General features: G+C 44.7%; 1 protein-coding gene across 11 annotated transcripts in view; it reads left to right on the top strand.

Moving 5' to 3' along the window:
* The window catches only part of map2 (microtubule-associated protein 2), a 182,557-nt gene that overhangs the window by 49,336 nt on the left and 112,541 nt on the right, over positions 1–20,680 (top strand). For all 11 annotated transcript variants that reach the window (XM_072685422.1, XM_072685427.1, XM_072685426.1 and 8 more), the window contains exon 2: positions 15,237–15,311. The gene's annotated coding sequence lies outside the window, so the exon portion shown is untranslated. The remainder of the gene's footprint in view (positions 1–15,236; positions 15,312–20,680) is intronic.

Genomic DNA, 20,680 nt, shown 5'->3' on the forward strand with positions numbered 1-20,680 from the left:
TCAGGCTAATTAACTGCAGTTATCAGATAGTGTGCTAATTTAATTTGTCTGGGACAGTATAAAATATGGTCTCATGTACCGCCTCTCCCTGTGAACAACACCCCAGGACTCTCATAGAGCCATTTGCATGATTTGATTTTGTCCTGAGATGCGATCAAGACAAATGCAGTGTCATTGGGGACCTAGACGTAGTTTAATCATGTTTGTGGGATGAAATTCCAGCTGGGTCACGTCTAACGCACAGTTTTGCTGTAATTTCCCTAACAGCCCTGGAGATGTCAGTAGGAGATGAGCCATACTGTGTGTATTCTCGGCCTGGTGGTGTGTGTCTGTGGTCTGACGCCTTCCTCGGCCTGCCTGCCGGCTCTCTGCTCGCTCGCTCTCTGGGAGAGTTGTCAGACTGATGGTTCTCTCTTTAGAGCTGAATCTGAGAGACAGGGGTAGGCTAAGGCCTCACTGTCCTTTAACTGCCCCTATCTCATCCTCTCCATTTAGCTCTTACAAGCTTCACAGCAGCATTCTGTAGCAGTTGATCCTCAAAATATCAGCTTCACAATCTTGCTGATGCTCCACTGACTATATAAGGGAGAACTGGGTGTCTGTCATTTCCACTCCAGGCTCGGCACACCAGTTTCTGGCACACTGAAGCAAGCAGACCGCTGCATAAAGATGTGATACCCCAGTGATTTTTGGGAGGCTTAAAGCACGAGTTACACTTCCTGACTTTAGGGGGAGCCCAGGAGCAAGCAAGTGTGTTGGTATTTGGTGGAGAAGGATGGTGTTTTGTGGCTTGTGTTGGTATTTGGTGGAGAGTGATGGTGTTTGGTGGAGAATGATGGTGTTTTGTGGCTTGTGTTGGTATTTGGTGTTGAATGATGGTGTTTTGTGGCTTGTGTTGGTATTTGGTGGTGAATGATGGTGTTTTGTGGCTTGTGTTGGTATTTGGTGGTGAATGATGGTGTTTGGTTCAGAATGCTGGTATTTTGTGGAGTGTGTTGGTATTTGGTGGAGAATGCTGGTGTTTTGTGGAGTGTGTGTTGGTATTTGGTGGAGTGTGTGTTGGTATTTGGTGAAGAATGATGGTGTTTTGTGGAGTGAGTGTTGGTATTTGGTAGAGAATGATGGTGTTTTGTGGAGTGTGTGTTGGTATTTGGTGGAGAATGATGGTGTTTTGTGGAGTGTGTGTTGGTATTTGGTGGAAAATGATGGTGTTTTGTGGAGTGTGTGTTGGTATTTGGTGGAAAATGATGGTGTTTTGTGGAGTGTGTGTTGGTATTTGGTGGAGAATGATGGTGTTTTGTGGAGTGTGTGTTGGTATTTGGTGGAGAATGATGGTGTTTTGTGGAGTGTGTGTTGGTATTTGGTGGAGAATGATGGTGTTTTGTGGAGTGTGTGTTGGTATTTGGTGAAGAATGATGGTGTTTTGTGGAGTGTGTTGGTGCAGAATGACAAGGCTTTGGATGGGAAATGATGGTGGTCAGTGGAGTATGATGGATTTTTTCAGATTGTTGGCTGTTGTTTGGTTGATAGTTTTGCAGTTTGGGCGTTTGATGGATGCTTGGTGGAGAATAATGTTGGTGTTGGTGTTTGGAAGAAAAAGGTGGTGCTGAGAATGTATTTTATGGTAGCTCATGATGGTGTGCTTCTCAGTCTCATCTTCTACCCCAAACTCCTTAAGAGTGTTATATCCTCAGCACCTGGTCTGATGGCGAGCGTTGTCTCTCTCTCACTAACCTGAGTGGACAGGTCCGACTGGTCAGTGGGAGCTCAAGTCTTAGTGGGACATCTCAAAGACTGACCGGCCACTGATGGTTTCTGACTGTGAAGCTCAGGGCCATCTGCTGCTAAGGATGATCACACTTAGAGACAGATGCACATTAAACACACAGGAGAACGGTCTCTCCTGTGGGATCACTCTCTGTCCAGCTGGTCAGCTGTCCCTCCTCATTGTGTCCAGGCGTTCTGTTCTGGGAGGTAGGGGAGTGTAGTAGAAGTTAGAAGGGTATTGAACTGTTTTGGGCTAAGTGTTGTAATCTTTATTAGGATCCAGAAGAGCAGAGAGCTCTTCCGAGGTTACTCAAACTTTTTGACTATGATGGACAGTTTCCTTATTAAATTCTCAGATTTATTTTCTAGACATGATTTTTTTTTTGAATAATCACAGGGTTGGAAAATCAGATTTTTCGATTGTTATGTCTAAGAGAAGAGGAGGAATTTCCCCTCAGATGGAACTAAAATGAGAAAGGAGAAGACAACTGCACATCGTTTTCAAATAATTGGGATCAACTACGTTGGCCCCATTTTCCGCATCTCAGATTGGGAAGCGTTATGGATAACATCAGATTAGGAGACTTAATGGCCTAGCTAAGAATGATCATCCTGCTCAGGCGGCTAATCGATTGAGAGGCTGTGTAGGCAGGGCCTTTTTTTTAAATGGACGCTGAACCACACATTGAAGGCATTGATTTTCAGAAAGCAGAAGCTGACTTTTTTGAAAGAGCACCTCTGGAACTCAATGTGGCGGTCGCACTCTGACAGGATGTCCATTTTCCAGCTGAAATGTCAAACAAAGAGGAGACCTTCTTAAGTCCATTGGGACAGAAAATGTGTGTGTGTGGGATGGAGTGGTTTCTCAGAAGCTTGTTTTTGCAGAAGCTTGTGCTTTAAAAAAGCAGCTTCAGTCCAAACCATGTTTTGATTGACGTAAGCATTATTATAATCAAGCTTTTACACCGATCAGCCAGAACATTAGCACCACTAGAAACATAGATTCTCACTTCATCTACAGTGGCTCCTGTCAAGGGGTGGATATATGAGGCAGTGAGTGAACAGTCAGTTCTTGAAGGTGATGATGGTGTTCAAATCCGAGCCACTGATTCTGAGCCACTTTGACAAGAACCAAACTGTGATGCTAAGACCACTGGGTCAGAACATCTCCACCAAAACATCAGGCAGGTATTGTGGGGTGTTCCCGGTATGCAGTGGTCAGTACCTATCAAAAGTAGTCCAAATAATGACAACTGGTGAACCGGTGACAGAGTCATGAGGGCCCATAAGGCTAATTGATGCTCATTAACAGAACCTAAAGGATCTCCTGCTAACACCTTCAGAGGTCATGTAGGAGTCTTGCATGACCCGAATGGTCAGATCTGTTGACTCAATATGCTCAATATTAGGCAGGTGGTAATATATGAGCCCTATTGGGGCACCATGCTGCCTAATGCCAGGCGTGGGCTAGTAGAGGGGTATAAAGCCCCCAGCATTGAGCTGTGGAGCAGTGGAAGAACTGTGTTCTCTGGAATGATGGATGGTGGTGCTCCATCCAGTACTTTTGAGATGAGTTGGGGAGTTGGGGAGTTGGAAGGTTCTTTTGAAGGTTCTTCACACTCAAACCTTTTACAAACATGGTTCTTCTATGGTATCTCTTAAAGCACCTGTTTCTAACGTCTTTGTTTTTAAGACTGTATTGTTACATTATGTCATTTTAAAAGATCTTATTAAAAAATTTAATCTTTCATTGTAATTATATTACAATATAATTACAATACTTGGCCTAAAAAATGGACGATTATTTGCTCAAATTGTCAAAATAATCAACAGATTACTGGATTACTAATATTTTCTGAAGCATACACACATTGCAGCAACTGTACGCTATTGGTAAGATCCATAACTGCTTATTAATTCAACAGTTGGTGCCTGTTGGACTGAATGAGTGTGTGTATATGTAAGTGTGTGTGTGTATATGTGTCCAGGGGCTACCCTGCTCTTGATATAGCAGCAGACCCAGAGGCTCACTTTGGCAGGTTGGAGGTTTGGAGGTTATGAAATATTCAGCATGGCTCTGACTCAGAGCCTGATAGAGAAGCCCAGTCGTCCCAGCAGCCCTGCTGCTGCCTGTGGCCGAGGACGTGATACAGCAGGACAGAGTTTCTGTTACTGTTTACCCAAAACTACACCCTCCTCTTCCTCCATCGCCCAGAGGATCCACTTCCCTTTACCGTACTGTCTTCAAAATGAGCTGGAATATGTTGAAGCACAGTGAGAGCAGATGCGGCTCATGGGTGTAGTTGTTATTTATTTATTTATTTATTTATTTATTTATTTATTTGCATGTTTTTAAAATATTTCTTTCTATATTTTATGTACAATAAATGAGTGGCTCAGTGCCATCATACATAGGCACCAACTGTGGTGGGGCATCGATAGTGCGGCCTAAATTGTGGACTACATGACGTTAGATGCAATCTGAAAAAGCCTTTAGATTGAAAACCTGTTATTAATATAGATACACCATATGGACAAAAGTATTGGGACACATGTCATATTTACTAAATTTAGGTGTATCATCGAGTCCCATTGTCACAGGTGCATAAAATCCAGCACTTAGCCTTGCAGTCTGCCCGTAGCATATAGCCTACATACATGTTTTAATGTGTAGATTCTCATTTTCGCACTAAAATCTATAAGGTTATAAGACAGCAGTCACTCACATCTCATTTCTTATCCCGTCCTGTAGTAAAATTACATTACTCCACCTCCCCATCTAAACCTAATCCCGTCCAAATAGAGCTTTAATATAGCAAACATTGATTCTGTCTGATTCTGTTATGAATATTTGATAAAAATGAGGTGAACATTCCCAGAAATCATTAGGCCTTCTCTGGAGTCTCTGGAGGGCCTTGAGGGTTGCTTACTGATGTATAATCATTATTCACGCACCACACGCCAGGCCGCATGACTTATAAATCATGCTAGATTACAGTACATTCACAGCTGATTTCAGTTCATTTGCGCTCTCACAGTTATATGCTATGAACACACCGCTGCCTCCTGCTGGGTATATTTTGAATTGCCGTGACGAACATGCCCTTAAATTAAGGTTCTAGCCATGTTGGCAGTGTTTTTTAGAGTTCTTACCTCAGAAGGCTATGTTCAGGCAGCCAGCCCAGATCCGATTTTCGGATCCATGCAGATAGGCTTATGATGTCCGGACATGCAAATCCGAACCGGATGCGGACGGTCATCTCACATGATTTGGTCTGTTTGCTTGCAGTCTGAACATGGCCTTAATGTCTAAGGTATGAATGTTCTGCTCCTGAGCCATTTTAATAGCAAAATAATTAATTGCATTCTATTAATTACATTTTATTAATGATATGTTTGGTTATTTTACCTCCATCTCCCAACCTGGTCCAAATTAAGATCAATGCCCAGATGCTTAAATATGTCCAAAAAGACTAAGCACACATGACTGGAGCCATGGGCAGCCATTACTGTGGCGTCTGAGGAGCAAAGAGAGGGTGTAGGGGCTTCTTCAAGCTTGCTGAACGTATTTAAACTCTGTTTTAATACCCTTGATTTCAGAAGAAACTATGAATAAGCAGGTGTCCCAATACTTTTGTCCTTTTAGTGCTCGTGTCTCAGCTCGCATCCTGGAGCATGTACAGCCTTTCTCCCTGTCCCCCTCCTACGGCCTGCTCTGCAGCTCTGCCATGATGAAGTGATTGAGTGAGATGAACCTGTGTGTAATGATCAAAGGGCCCGGCGCAGATGAAAGCCATGGTGTTAATAAAGGAGAGCTTGCTCTCTGCTCTCAAGCGCTTAAACACTGTGACACCTCAGATATGCTCTTTGCCTCCGCTTTCTCTCTCTCTTTCTCTCTCTCTCTCTCCATCTCTCTCCACCCTCCGATCGCCCATAAACTCTCCATCCCTCCCCTTCTCGCTCTCTCACTTTGTGCCCTCATCGTCCCCTCTACTTCCGCTGCCCAGTTCTCCACGGCTGCCTGAGCCCAATTAGCACATGTAGACCTGAAGCTGACCACACGGACAGTAATACAGATGAAGCCTCCGAGGAATGCGATGGCCGAGGGTTTAATTAGCGTGTGAATCTACTTTCTGCTGTGCAACTGAGCTAGAAGGTCCAAATGACACAGTGGATGCAAGCTGGACAAAAGTATTGGGACACTTTATTATTTTTTATTATTTTTAATAAATGTATTATTTATGGTTTCTTCTGAAGGCATTTCTCCTGCTTTTGTTGGAGTAACTGTCTCTACTGTCCAGATTTTGTTAGAGTTCATTGCTGTGAGGAATTGATTGCATTCAGCAACAAGAGTGTTAATGAGGTCAGGATGTTGGATGTTCACCATACAGCCCAGAGCAGCTGTTGTTGACTAACTGCTGAGCTCCCGACACAAAAGCTGGCCATAAAAACTTGTCTCTAAGAGAGCGAAGTTGAGCGACTGGTGTTGGGAGGAACAGAAAGGTGAACTGAGAGGCCGGTTCTGCTGTGTTTGGACTCGTAGCCGACTATTAAGGCTTAGATATGTTAGCTAGCAGGCTAAACACCACAGCACAGGCCGTGTTCCAGCTAACTGAGGCTCAAATCCACCTGTTTAGAGGATAAAGCCTCATATCTGAGAGCACAGACGGTCTTAGGAGTGTTTTCAGCTGTTTTCAGGCTCATTTAGTAGACTGGCTCATCCAGGTTTGCTTGCTCTGGCTTTCAGTCGAATTTAGCGTCACTAAACTTGCAACTACAGTGACCTTGTTTTTTTTTTTTCCACCTGTTTTTTGTTTTTTTTAGAACGACATCACCCATCAGCGAGCACCCACAGCGCCCCCACCATGTGGCTCTCTTAAATGCACATGGGGGAATGAGCTTATTTGGCCATGAACACAATATTACCATCATATCGCTCAAGCCTAGTCAGACATTTAGTCTGGTCTACTCTTTGATGGTTGAAGTGAGTGGTGAAGATCACCATGGCCAGATCCAAAGATTGCTCTAAGGCCTTCGGAAAGACGGTTGTAGGTGTCAAGGAGACAAGTCTGATAAGAGGTTTAAACAGATCTATGAACAGTTAGAAATCAACCGTTCCACTGTCCGCTAAATCATTCACAAGAGAAACAACGGCTAACATGGCCAGGTCAGGCTGTCCTAGCAAGTTTGGTCCAACGGCAGAGCCGACCCATGCCTTGGAGCCAATCCTTATTCCATAAGTACGGATCGGACTTGCCGACTTCCCTTCCCAGACTGCGCCATAGCCACTGCGCTTTCCAGGACGTGGGTCCCTATCTCGGGGTGAACCTACACAATGACCCATACCCTAGCAAGCGTCTCCGGATTCATTGCATTACCGGACTGGGTATAACGAAGGCCATCGCTCCACGCTTCCAAACGCCGTTCGCTCATTCCTTAGGACCGACTGACCCATGTTCAACTGCTGTTCACATGGAACCCATCTCCACTTCGGCCTTCGAAGCTCTCATTTGAACATATGCTACTACCACCAAGATCTGCACCCACGGCGGCTCCACCCGGGCCCACGCCTAAGGCACAGTTGATGTCAAAATACAGCATCTACCATCTATATATCTATCTATGTCATTCGTATGCGGCTGCATATCAGTGGGTGGAGATATGGTAGTGAGGTGGTTTTCTAAAGGCCTGTATATGTACACTAAATGGACAAAAGTATTGGGACACCTGCTAAATCATTGCTTCTCCTGAAATCAAGGGCATTTAAAAGAGTTTATCCTGCTTTTGTTGGAGTACCTGTCTCTGATGACCAGGGAGGAAGGCTTTCTACTAGATTTTGGAGGAGCATTGCTGTGAGGATTTGATTGCATTCAGCGACACCAGCATTTGTGAAGTCAGGGTGGTCAGAATGGTCACCACTGCAGCTCATCCCATTCCATTAGGAAGAGAGCATGCATGTTGGATATGAATGGGAGGGAGGTGAGCAATAAGGAAACCCTGGCTGTTAAACATACGGTATGAGGTACAATCGGATTCTAGGTACGTTGTAGGTAAAATATGGACGACAGAGAAGAATTCATGAGTGTAATCAATAGTAACAGAGGTGATGGTTTTAGTTGTTAGTGGTAGGATCCAATTCTGCTGCGCTCCTATCACATGTCCTGCAGTGCATGCTGTAATATGGTAATCTAAGCATTGCAGAATAGGTGATGGGGACTGTGCAAAAGTCTGTCTAAAATATGCAAAATGATTGATTGAGATAATCACATGAAATGATGAGGTATAATTAACCAAACTGATGAGATATAATTAAACAGAAAGTATAAAGAGGCAGCTTCAAGGGCTAGACACCACTCAGATTACACTACATCAACACAACTGGTCCTGAAAGGCAGCATTATGTCATTCGTATGCGGCTGCATATCATGAGCTATACTCCTCAGTGTGTACAGTAGAGTGGCGGTGTGTGTGTGTGTGTGTGTGTGTGTGTGTGTGTGTGTGTGTGTGTGTGCATATATGTGTGAGTCTGGGGTGAATGGGTCTCAGGTGCAGTGTCTCAGTGCTGGAGGTTAGAGGCAGGGATTAGGTCCAGGCTTGCAGCTGCTGCCTGCTGGTGGCTGGGGCCGGATTAGCAGCTTGACGCCCCTGCTTCCATCACCCCGCAGGGGGTGTAACGCCTAGGGGCAGCTTCTCAGACTCCCCTCTGACCCCTGCGCGTGGATCCCCTCAGTGGATATCGGCCTGGCTAATCAGTAAGAGCGTGCGTTCCGTGGAGTGGGTGGAGATATGGTAGTGAGGAGGTTCTCTAAAGGCCTCTCTAATGGACAAAAGTATTGGGACACCTGCTAAATCATTGCTTCTCCTGAAATCAAGGGCATTTAAAAGAGTTTATCCTGCTTTTGTTGGAGTACCTCTCTCTGCTGACCAGGGAGGAAGGCTTTCTACTAGATTTTGGATGAGCATTGCTGAGGACACCAATGTCTTGCTGCAGGGTCACTGCGATTGGGTCAGCGGTGAATCAGTGGTCTAGATTTTAACAAAGCTGACGGACTTTGTTCTGGTGTCTGATAACAGTAGTGCTGCAGATTGTGCTGCTCTGATAGCATCTGCAAGCAAACTAAACAGTTCCTCTCTCGCTCGTGTTCCTAATAAGTCTCTGCTGGGTTTGATTGATTGACTGGGGCTGTTTCCTGACTCAAGCTTTGTCGTTTAACCCTGCCAGGGAGCCTTTGGTTCTTTATTGCTGTTCTCAGCTAGCTGGGCCCATGTGTGGTGAGCCACAGTTTTTAAGTAAGCCTAAGCCGTGGATTGATTTTAGGCTCTGCATGCTCTCCAACCATCTTGAATACACTCACTGTAAGTGACCGCATATTTACACAGTAAATGCTGGGTTCCTCTAACTGTTTCTATTTTCTGTTCGAACCCTCCTCTCTCTTTTTTTTGTAGTGTCTGGGTCGATTTTGGGTTCTCTCACTCCTTCTCTCTTTCTCTGTCTCTTTGCATTACTCTCTGATCACAGAACAGTTGGGTTTGATTGATTCTTTAGGAAAGACTTTACTGTTCATTAAAAGGACAAAAGTATTGGGACACATGCTCCTTTTCACATATTTGTCACTGTACACTGTACAGCCAAATGTGTCCTCTGCATTTAACCCATCTATGGTTGTGAACACACACACACACACACACACACACACACACACTAGTGAACTAAGGGCAGTGAGTACACACACAATCAGAGCGGTGGGCAGCCAACTCCAGCGCCCAGGGAGCAGAGAGGGTGAAGGGCCTTGCTCAAGGGCCCAACAGTGGCAGTTTGCCGAGCCCGGGAATTGAACCCTGACTCTTGTTGGAGTAACTGTCTCTAATGTTCAGGGATGAAGGTTTTCTGCTAGATTTTGGAGAAGCATTGCTGTGAGGATTTGATTGCATTCAGCCACAAGAGCGTTAGTGAGGTCAGGATGTTCGATGATCGCCATGCTACCTCATCTCCAACTCCCCAACTCTCTAACTCATCCCAGAAGTAATGGATGGAGCACCATCCATCATTCCAGAGAACACAGTTCCTCCACAGCTCAATGCTGGGGGGCTTTATACCCCTCTATTAGCCCACGCCTGGCATTAGGCAGCATGGTGCCAACAGGTTCATGGTTATCTGCTCCAGGGAGTCCTAATCTACTGGCTGTACTTCTCTACAGGGCCTGTATTTGTGCACATTTGCACCCATTGCTGACACAGATGTGCAACTTTAAGTAGCAGAATGCATTCTTTTTAAGGGGTGTCCACAAACATTTGGACACGTCGTGTACGTATGTGTATAATCAGTGCAGTTGTTTCAACATCTTGCGTTTTCACACCCTGTGAGAGAAACTGTTGGCTCATATCACTTCCATTATCTTTTAATGCTCTGAGAATTGTGAATATTTTTGCCTTAGGGCAGCCGTCTGAGCGAGGCACTGCGTGAACAGCCTGCTGTGGGTTTGAACAGCCTACTCCCTGTCTGTTCCCCTTCAGCTGTCCGACAGCTCTCTGGCACGCCACACACACACACACACGGCTAAAGCCATCAGACACGGTAGTTAGGGGAGGGGACAAATGCCCAGCTTACCCAGAAAGTGCATTAGACAGAGCCATGCTAGGACATGCCGAAGTAGCTGTGGCAGGGTCCTGGAGCAATAAGCATGAAAGAAGATTCAGTAATGGCCTCTGGAGCGAGGTTTAAAATGGGTGGATGATGGTGGTGGTGGTGGTGGTGTGGTGGGTTTGGGGGAAGGGGGGTGACCTGCACTTACAATGGCACCTTCATCTCTATTCTAAACTAGGCGACTCACTCGGAGGAAAGGGAAGAGTGTGAAAAGCCTAGGAATGGACGGTGAGAAGCCGCGAGGAATATGCTCTGAATCCAGGCCTAACAGTCGCTGACCTCAGGCTGGGTGGAAAGGTGAATGTCACGGAGAGAGATTTGGAGGAGAGCCAAAGCCTTAAATCAGATTATTCCTATAGCTGCATTTAGTGCCAGGCAGGGCTGCAGCTGACCACTGTTCATACCATAGAAAGGCCCAAAAAACAGGTTGGATTCTTCTCCATGGTCAACAGTTGATAAACCGCCACACAAAAACCTGGTATCTCCTTCAATGGATGTCGTCAGTTTTATTCATTCTTTTTTTTCTTCTAATTTTATCCAATTTTTCACTCATTTTCTTCCCAATTTGTACCGCCAATTACCCAACCTGTACGTAATCTCCCCACCCTCCGACACGAGCACAGTTAAGCCTCTTATTTGGCGAACTGCCATCACCGGGCAACCACCGCTTTTGGAGCCATACCTGGCTTCAACGCACAGTGACGGCCAGCACAGCAACAAAGCAATGTGGGGGGAGAGCTCCATCTACCCACCCTGGAGAGAGCAAAGGCCTCAGCTGCCAATGGCTAGCAGCATGACCGGGATTCGAACCAGCGATGCTCTGATCATAGTGACCACATCTTCATATCATCATAAAATACTGATACTAAGGATGTTCCGATCCGATTCAGTGACTCGGAATAGGGGGCCGATCCAGGCCAAATTACAAGACAAGACTACCATATTGACCATTTGTGACATTTTTGTGACACAGATGGAATTTGGCTTTTACCTTTAACCCAACAGTGGCCCGGGTATCGAACCCACAACCCTGTCATCAATAGCCCAGAGCCCACTGGATCAGGCATGAGCTTTTAAAGCTAGATCCACTTCCAATTCTGATCCTTCCAATCCCTGCTGTAGCAGCACGTCCTCTGGCGTCCTCTAGGTGGCATTAACAGACAAGATTCTCAGCTGCCGTCTGCCTCAGTCAGGAACTCGAAAACTTCATTTGTGACCTTATTACAGTGAACAAACCCAGAAGAGCTTTATTTAAAACTGATTAGCAGCCAAAACAAGGCTCAGTTCTTACATATAATATGGCTGATTTATTGGTAACACTATATAAACTATTCATATTTTGCATTCATTCATTTTTATTTTTTTTAGAGCTTACATAGCATTCAAATCAATAGCTATTAATCAGTCACGTGGGGCTCAATTCCCTGTCTGGGTACGCACACCACTCTACACCACTTTCCTTGGGCAAGACTCACATGTAAGTCACACTGGATGGACGCATCAGCCAGATAATCAATGTTACAGACTTCACCTGTCAGTGGTTTTAATGAACCATTGAAGAACCCTGCTTTTTAAGGGTCTATCATGAACTCTGAGCTGGCTTGAAGCGCTGGGGCGTGTTGGTCCTGACTCTCTAGGACAGGAAGTTCTGTTCGGGGTCTTTTTTGTCCCGGACAGGAGCGCCTGCTGGCCTGTCTGGAGAGGGGGCTTTGTTCACAGTGAACCCAGTGTTAATTAGAGCCCATGGGGTTCATTCACCACTACCCCTCCCCTCCCCTTCACCAACAGCACTGTAGACTGTTTTCTTGCTATTTCCAGCTCATGCCTACCCTGAAAACATACTGCATTAAATGTATACATGTATGACCAATATATATATATATATATTAATATAGTCAAAAGTTTGGACACACCTGGTAATAATATTAGACTCCATGAGGAGAGCTTTGGAGATGTTCTAATGATGAACACAGTGATGGAGAACCACCACCACTTTCTGTAGGAGTGTTATTATTAGAGATTATTCTAATATCAGCGTTTTACTGAGCTGATAAAAATTTGCATAAAACCTGTGCAGTCGTTGTCATGCAAAAACCTGGTATCTCCAAAATGGTGACTTTACAGGAGGAGGAAGAAACTAATTCAATACAAAAATAATAATTCCAGCTCATTTTGGAGCATTTTTAAGGGTCAATTTATCATGAAATTGGGACACAGTGTAAAGAACGACTGCCAGATCAATGAAATCATTGATGGTATTTGAATCCAGTACATTTCTAGTACAACTTTAATTTCCAGTACAAAAACTTTTGGACTGATTTGTCGTTGTGAGTCTAGAAGCTATTAAATGATTGTTGTTTTAATATATATGGAGGTGGGGTGGGGGTGGGGGTGGGGGTGGTGTAGTTAAAGCAGTTTGAGATGGCCTCGGGTGTAGAGGAGGAGGTGATTAGTGCCTGCTGCTGTATATTAGCGTGTCCTCCCAGCCTGTGTGCACTGCTGATTTCACACAGACAGATTAAGAGACAAAGCGGTGCAATTATTCAGCACAGAATGATCCCTTCCCCCAAAACACGTGCAAACACACACACACACACACACACACACACACACACACAAGCACACACATCTACACTTCTGTAGATGGGTCGGGTTAGCGCAGATTCAGTGTTTTTCAGTAAAAGTTGCTGATATTGAATTTCTTCAGGCTGAACACTTTCATTTCACACCTTCTGTATTTCATGTTTTTAGGACCGCTGCAACATCAGTGGGATAATTACAACATTAATTACCTTTATAAGTATTAAATAATATATTATACTGGCTATAATATAGAATATATAATTACATCGATGATTGATTCTGCCCCCTGGTGGATTCTCTGTGCACTGCATGCACCGAAAAGATACATACAGATTTCTAAGTCTGAAATAAGCTGAGTACAAGTTTAAAGACAGCAAAGAGTTTGTATAAAAACCTGCTGTGAGCAGACCATTCCTGATGTAGCAAATATGATACAAAATAAGTCATATATGCAAAGTGTTATGTAATTGATCAGAATGTTAAATAAACTTCAGTTTAAAATAATCAAATGTTTTGGAGAATGATTTAATGGTTCATTGATCGCTGACGCTGTTATCTATCACAAATCCATCACAAATGATTGAAATTCTTATTTAGATTCTCTGAATCTGATTCTTCTACTTTTTCTAATGTGCTGATGCTGATTCTCTGATTCTAATTCGATGGGTCTGATTCTTCTGCCTTTATTTTATAATTCACTGATTCTGATTCTCCTGCTTATTTTTCTAATTATTTCATTCACCCTCAATTCTGATTCTTCTCTGATTATGATTCTCTGATTGTGATTCTCTGGTTGTAATTGTGTGGTTGTGATTCTGATTCTAATTCTCTGGTTGTGATTCTCTGATTGTGATTCTCTGATTGTGATTCTCTGATTGTGATTCTCTGATCGTGATTCTCTGATTGTGATTCTCTGATTGTGATTCTCTGATCGTGATTCCGATTCTAATTCTCTGATTGTGATTCTCTGATTGTGATTCTCTGGTTGTGATTCTGATTGTGATTCTCTGGTTGTGATTCTCTGGTTGTGATTCTCTGATTGTGATTCTCTGATTGTGATTCTGATTCTAATTCTCTGATTGTGATTCTCTGGTTGTGATTCTGATTGTGATTCTCTTATTGTGATTCTCTGATTGTGATTCAGATTCTAATTCCCTGATTGTGATTCTCTGGTTGTGATTCTCTGGTTGTAATTCTGGTTGTGATTCTCTGATTGTGATTCAGATTGTGATTCTCTGGTTGTGATTCTCTGGTTGTAATTCTCTGGTTGTAATTCTGATTGTGATTCTCTGATTGTGATTCAGATTCTAATTCTCTGATTGTGATTCAGATTCTAATTCCCTGATTGTGATTCTCTGGCTGTGATTCTCTGGTTGTGATTCTCTGGTTGTAATTCTGATTGTGATTCAGATTCTAATTCCCTGATTGTGATTCTCTGGTTGTGATTCTCTGGTTGTAATTCTGTTTGTGATTCAGATTGTGATTCCCTGATTGTGATTCTCTGGTTGTAATTCTGATTGTGATTCAGATTGTGATTCCCTGATTGTGATTCTCTGGTTGTGATTATCTGGTTGTGTTTCTTTGATTGTGATTCTCTGATTGTGATTCTCTTGTGATTCTCTGATTGGGATTCTCTTGTTGTGATTCTCTTGTTGTGATTCTTTGGTTGTGGATATACATGGTGGACTGCACTGCTGGAGGGCAGGGCTGAATGTGTGGATGGCAGCAGTGCAGTGTTGGCTCTGGCTTCTAGAAGCTTCTGCCACAGTGATTCATTGATTCATTAATTTCCCGCTGCTGTAAAGCTACTGCCTCCATTCACAAAGAGCTACATCTCCCATTATTAATAACATTACCCCCCACACACACACACCCACACACACATACACACACACACACACACACACACTGCCCTCCTCGCTCCTCCACTCCCTCACACTTCCCTGTACCTCCCATCACATTTAGTCACACACAGTCCGCTCCCCTTAACTCAAGCACTCTTACACACACACACACACACACAGCCTCTCCCTCCCCTGGCTGCTGGCAGGCAGTATGTGTGCGCATGTGTGTGTGTGTGTGTATGAGGCAGTATTGGAGTAATAGTCTCAGTGGTCAGGTTTTTGCCGGCTGCTTCTGAACACTGGCTGTAGCCACTCAGGTCACATGACTGACAGACCACATTGAGGACACACACTCACCTGCCCTATCTCTCTCTCTCTCTCTCTCTCTCTCTCTGTAGGTCCAACTGGTTTTCTGGTTTTCCCTTCTTTCCTTTGTGCTGTACTGAAACGGAGCATCACGCAGCTCTCAGCAGGTAGGAATGTCTCTCTCTCTCTCTCTCTCTCTCTCTCTCTCTCTCTCTCTCTCTCTCTCTCTCTCTCTCCCCCTTTATTAAATATAGCTCTCTCTCTCTTCAAGTAGGGTCATTTCCGTTCTCCTCTCCTATCCATCATCCCTCTCCTTCTCTTTCTTCCACTTGCTCTCCTCTTCTGTCTTCCCTACCTCTCTCTCTCTTTCTGTCTCTCTCTCTCTCTCTCTCTCTCTCTCTCTCTCTCTCTCTCTCTCTCTCTCTGCAGAGATGCTGCGTCATTGTGTGTGAATGCTTTGGCATTTAAAGAGTGTGAGACACTGTCAGAGCCCCCCCCCTCTAACTCTCTCTCTCTCTCTCTCTCTCTCTCTCTCTCTCTCTCTCTCTCTATCTCTCATGCCCCCCCACCACTGTGACTGATCAATTGACAGCACTGCATCAATGATTTATTCAGCGTGTGTGTGTGTGTGTGTGTGTGTGTGTGTAACTGTGTATCAATGTACACAGCTGCTGTATATTTAATGTGAACCTGCCGGTGGGATACAGGGGGTGTTACTTCTCTCGCTTCAGTGATATGGTGTGTGTGTGTGTGTGTGTGTGTGTGTGTGTGTGTGTGTATTGTGTATGTGAAGTTATTGTAGGTGTCAGGCTGACATGATTGTGTATACACTATCATCTCGGATGTCTTTGTTGGCTCCAGCCACTGAACACACACACACAAGCGCATACACACACACACACACACACACACACACACACAAGCGCACACACACAAGCGCACACACACATGCGCACACACACACACAAACACAAGCACAGCAGTAGGATGTAATAAATAGGCAGGTGGTGTTTCTCCTGGGCTTCATCATCTGAATTGAGTTTTATGTAACGCTGGTGTGTGTGCTGAGAGAGAGAGAGAGAGAGAGAGAGAGACTACTGGTCAAAAGTTTTAGGACGTCCCCAGTTTTTTCAGTTCTTCACTGGCAGTGCTGCATGGCCCGGACAAGCCTGCTTACCATCTTAGCCCTGACGTTCTCACTGCCATTCCACCTGCCGTCAAACCTGCAGCTCCAGGTCTGCTCTTCACAGCTGAAGTTGAAAGCTGCTGAGCTACAGGGCGTTGTCATGGGAGCCACTGATCTCACAAGCAGCTGCTGACTCTCAGGAAATGGCCTTCTGATGCTGTTGAGGTTCTCAGTGGCTCAGACCTCCTCAGTTTCCTCAGTCTTCTGATGGTGTAGGAAGGTGTACTCAGTACAGTCCGGCTTTTTCTGCAATCCCTCCAAAGGAAAGAGTCCCACCTTAAAGAGCTAGAATTTTCTGTTGCTAGGTAATCGCTACTGTTGCTAGGTGGGGGCTATGATGTTGCTAGATGATTACATTGGTATCCCAGGGGATTTCTGTGTTCTTGCAAAGTGGTTCCTACATATTATAGTGTTACTAGGTGGTTGTTTTTGTATGGTGTTGCTAAACGATTGGTAGATGGTTGCCATGATATCCTAGGTGGTTACTATGGTGTGGCTAGGTGATAGCTAGAGGGAAGCTATAGGGTTGCTAGGTGGTTGCTTTGGTGTTGTGAAGTGATAGCAAGAGGGATGCTATAGTGTGCCTAGGTGGTTGGTATGGTGTTGCTAAATGATAGCTAGAGGGTTGTTATACTGTTGCTAGGTGGTTGCTATGGTGTTGCTAAGTGATAGCAAGAGGGATGCTATAGTGTTGCTAGGTGGTTGCTATGGTGTTGCTAAATGTTAGCTAGAGGGTTGTTATAGTGTTGCTAGGTGGTTGATATGGTGTTGCCAGGTGGATGCTATGGATTTGATATGGTTGCCATGGCTTTACTTGTAATGTCTGTGTAGAAATGATATACATTTTCAAGAGTTATAATGGTCTGTTGCTGGGTAGTTGCAATGATGTTGCTAGATGGTTGCCATGGTATCCCAGGTGCTTGCTGTAGTCTTGCTAGGTTTTTGCTAGATGGATGCTGTAGTGTTGCTAAGAGAATGCTAGATGGTTGCCATGGTATCTCAGGTGGTTTATAGCTTACATTTGTAGAATTTGAGGTTACTATACAAGTTCAGGTTATTCACTGGACTAGAAGTGCTTAAATGTCAATAAAACTGGGGGTGTTCTGAAACTTTTGACTGGTAATGTGTGTTATTTGATGAGGGCAGGTAGTTAAAGCTAAGGCAGGTCCTGGTGAGCCTGTTTTATTAAAACTGTCACAAAGCAATGGAATGTACAACCTCATCAGATTAATGCATCAACTTATGGACAAAAGTATTGGGACACCTGCCCATTCATAGTTTTTTTAAGAGTATACCCCCCTTATTGAGCTGTGGAGTGGTGGAAGAACTATGTTCTCTGGAATGATGCTGGCGCTCCATCCAATACTTTTGGGATGAGCTGGGGAACTGCATCCTGACCTCACTCACACTCTTGCCGCTGAATGCAATCAAATCCTCACAGCAATGCTCCGTGCTAGCACAGTCTAGTAGAAAGTTTTCTTCCCTGCACAGTAGAGTTTTCAATACCCTTGATTTCAGAAGGAACAGTGAATGAGCAGGTGTCCAAATACTTTTGTATTTTGGTTCGGACCAAACTGGAAAGTCTGAAGGTCGGGACCAAACAATGTAGGTATAAAAGCACCCTTAATACTGTTTCATCTCGCAGTGTGTGTGTGTGTCTCGGTTCCCCTGGTGCTGTAATCAGGGAGAGGTGGATGTGGGAGTAGGCAGAGTGCACCCAGCTCTGCTCCAGCCGTGCACGAATCGCAGCTTCATTAGAGCAGCCGCTAACAACTCAGCCACGGACACCACGGCAAATTAGAGCCTTACGCCCCTCTGCTTCACAGCACTGCAAAGATAAGAGTGTGTGTGCTCTCTCTCTCTCTCTCTCTCTCTCTCTCTCTGTGTGTGTATGAGAGTCTTCTGCAATTCCTCAGCCTATTATTCATCCACACTTTTGCTTGTTCTTTCAGAACAACAAGCAGACAAACGATCCCAAAAGCCTGGCCTAAAATACCAGCAGATTGCTGACATTCCTCAGGCCGTCTCCGTCCGCCCTGGCCATCGCTGCACCTCGGCCTCGGCTGTGTATCGACTCAGCACAGCTTAGCAAAGATGCGAAGCATTGAGCGAGTGTGAGATGGGACCGTTTAGAGTGAACAGCACAGTGTTTGTGTGTGTGTGTGTGTGTGTGTGTGAGTGTTTATGTGTGTGTTTGTGTGTGTGTGTGTGAGTCCAGCGCCACTGCAGCAGGGAAGCAATGATGTAATGCAGGAAAAAGACCCAGCACGCCCCCCAGACCCAGACACAGAGGCAGACAGAGAGACGAATGAACAGACAAGTACACAAACGGACATGCAGACAGAGACAAGACTGGAAAGAGATAGACAGGTGGATATAACAACCTGAGAGAGACAGACAGGCAGATGCATAAGCAGTCACGTGGACAAGCAGACAGACAGGCAGACAGGCGAACTGAAAGACTGATGTTGGCATGCTGTCAGTGTGTGTGTATTTACTAGTGCGTCTTATAAAATTTGTTTAGCGTTGAAAAGCTGTGGTGTTTCCATGTGGTTGCTATGGACTTTCTATGGTTGCTATGACTTTATTTGGTCATTTTTATTGATAGTTTAATTTAATTTATTTAAATAAATTACATTTAATCAGCTCTTGGCTCTGCTGAGATGTTATGGAAGCCCTGGTTGCTTTGATAGTGGCCTTCAGCTCCTCTTGTGTTGCTGGGTCGGGGGTTTCTCATCTTCCTCTTGACGATACCCCATAGATTCACTATGGGGTTTAGGTCCGGGGAGCTGTATCTGGGTCTGGGTCTTGGTCATGACTGACTCTGCAATAGTGGTCTTGACTAAAACACTATTACTATTACTGTTGATCAAAATTGATTTTATATAAATTTGTTTATTGATTATTGATTTTCTCTTTTTCTCCCAATTTGGGACTGCAACCACCCGCTCACAGCTCCCCCTAGCACTAGCAATGCTCCCGGCACTAGGAGGGTTAGCACTTAACGCACATCTCCTCCGATACATGCAAAGCCAGCCACTGATGTGGCATCGCGGGGCAGCTGACACACTCTGAGAAAAAGCGCTTGGTCCTCAGCTGAGGGGGGGGCGCGCCATCTACTCACCCAGCATGACTCAGGATTCGAACTTGCGACCCCACGGCCCACAGTGGTAGCGCATTAGACAGCTGAGCCACTCCGAGCCCAAAAACCAAGGCTTAAAAAGGCTTGAAATGTCACTTCAGTGTAGTGAATAAGAAATATTTTATATTAATTCAATTTTAATGAACTGATTTGATGAGATTCATGAGATAGTATCCAGACAGACATACTGTATGCAGACAGACAGTTTAAAGGACGTATACTGACAGGCTGAAAGACAGATGGACAGGGGAAGGCCTGAATGGCCTGAAGACTCAGAGAGAGAGAGACAGTGAAGCAGCCCAGTGGCTGTCAGATTTGTGCAGACGTGTCTCTGCCCGGTGGGCTGGGGCGACGGTTCTGGCTGTTTGCTGTTCGCTCCCGTCTCCCCTGACCAAATAGATGCTGACACGAAAGGACGAGTTAATGGTGCTCTAAAAAAGACTTCCCTAAAAAGCTTTCTTCCCTTAGTCCTCTCTTCTTTCATACACACTGATGAGGCAAAACATTAAGACCGCCTGTCTGTTATGCTGCTGCTTCTCCGTCTGCCACCAACACTGCTCACTCTACAAGACATCGGGAGGTGTCCTGTAGTGTCTGGCAAAAAAAAAAAAGCATGGGTAAAGACCTAAGCACCTAAGCCACAGTGCTAATCCTAATGCTGTGCTTGTAAAAACACCAAGCAGACAGTCAGACAGTAGTACAGTCAGTAGTAGGCAGTCAGACAGACGTGCTGACACTGTGGTCAGCAGAGACCTCTCTGACGTCTCGGTTCGTGTACAGTAACTGCCTATGTGTGCGCGAGTTTCCCTGGAGCAATGAAGTGGGCAGTTATTCTGATTCGTTGTGATGTGAGGACTGAGCGCTGTGGGTGATGGTGTGTATGACTGACATGTGTGTGTGTGTGTGTGTGTTGTGTGTGAGATCCTTAGACAGGTCATAATGATATCATGTACCTCTCAGGGATGTGCTCATGTTTCCAGCGGATGTCCTGAAGGAGTCAAGTGCCACACAGTCCTGTGGAGTCGAGTACAGTGGTCCACATGTACACCAAGATAGCAACTTTACAGGAGAAGCAAAAAACCTTCTTAAATTTGAATGGAAGTCAGTGTAAAAATATTTTTTTATTAAGTCATTTTGGAGTGTTTATATGGGTCCATTCATCATAAAACTGGCAAATTATATAATTATAAGGCTCAAAACATAAAAAT

Source organism: Salminus brasiliensis, chromosome 8 (genome assembly GCF_030463535.1).
Source record: "Salminus brasiliensis chromosome 8, fSalBra1.hap2, whole genome shotgun sequence".
NCBI lineage: Eukaryota > Metazoa > Chordata > Actinopteri > Characiformes > Bryconidae > Salminus > Salminus brasiliensis.